Source organism: Aplysia californica, unplaced genomic scaffold (genome assembly GCF_000002075.1).
Source record: "Aplysia californica isolate F4 #8 unplaced genomic scaffold, AplCal3.0 scaffold00523, whole genome shotgun sequence".
Lineage (NCBI taxonomy): Eukaryota > Metazoa > Mollusca > Gastropoda > Aplysiida > Aplysiidae > Aplysia > Aplysia californica.
Genome location: NW_004797793.1, coordinates 141,025 through 142,261, shown reverse-complemented (window position 1 = coordinate 142,261; position 1,237 = coordinate 141,025).

Here is a 1,237-nt window from a genome sequence, read left to right as displayed (position 1 = left end):
GCGAAAAATCTCGGAGGTCGCGTGAGCAAGTTGCGCACGTTAAAGATTCCTCGGCGGTCCAAAATCGATAAGAGTTGGCTATGGCCGCTACCAAGGCAAACTTCCAAATTTCCTACCAACTGAAAATGTTAAATGTGTACCGTTCACTCATATGGCCTTATGCAGTTGCGAGCGCCGTAACACACTTACAAAAAACACACAAAAAAAACCACACCAAAAAAACAACAACACATGAGTGGGTACTTCTTTGATCCTGACTTTGGTGGGCAGGTGAAGAAGACAATATGAGTGGAGTCTGAGTGTAATACGGGGTGCCAACTACGGCAGGATCGGGCAACCTCACTTCCTTCCGTTGCAAATGTCTAGAGTTCTATTCGAGATACTTAGGTACATATTACACTGGAAGCCAGGCAAATAAATCAGCTTTCAGACGATATCAATAACTCCACCTGCCCAAAAATTGAAAAGTGCCTGATTGCACCGCATCATGACAGCCCCAAAAAACTTTTTCATTTTTCTATGTTAGGAAAAACGAGGAAAAGAAAGGGAACAAAGGAAAGAAAATCAAACTCAAAACAAACAGCTTCGAACAGAACCACCACACGTCGCCCACCCCATCAGGCCGCAGGGTTCCATCGGGTAGACGAGGAAAGAGACAGAGAGACATTTCCTTTGTTCAAAAAAACCCCCCAAAACAACAGCCTTGTTGGGTTTTTTTGACAAAGAAATACATCTCCCACTTTTCCAAAATTCAAGCGAAGTGGAAAATGTAAAGTATTTGCTCCCTGCACGAAACCTGCGAGGAATTGTATCTTACCCACCCCTTCCCGAGACGGAGTAAATTTGTCACGTTTTATAGAGCTAGCGTAATAAGCGGGGTGGGTGATAAACAGGGTTGCTTTTAAGAGAACGTCGGCATGTCTGATGGGAATAGTGTGCTTGGGCGCTCAAGGTGGCCCGTTTGTTCTCGCTATCACGTCATTTAAAAGGGAGATTGATGTTGCATGCTTTCTTGTTAGGGTAGGGAGTTTGGATATAATATACTCCTTTTTTGTTGCTTTGTTTTGTTTTGTTAATTTCATTTTGTTGATGATTATTTTCTCAGGTTTTACTTTTTGGTTTGAAGGAGATAAGGTTTGGGTGTAAAGGAGGGTGGTGGTAGGGCGGGGCGGGTTGGAGTGAGGGCAAAAGGCTGAGCTAAAACGTAAAGTTTGGATGAGATTCAAAGAGTTATTAA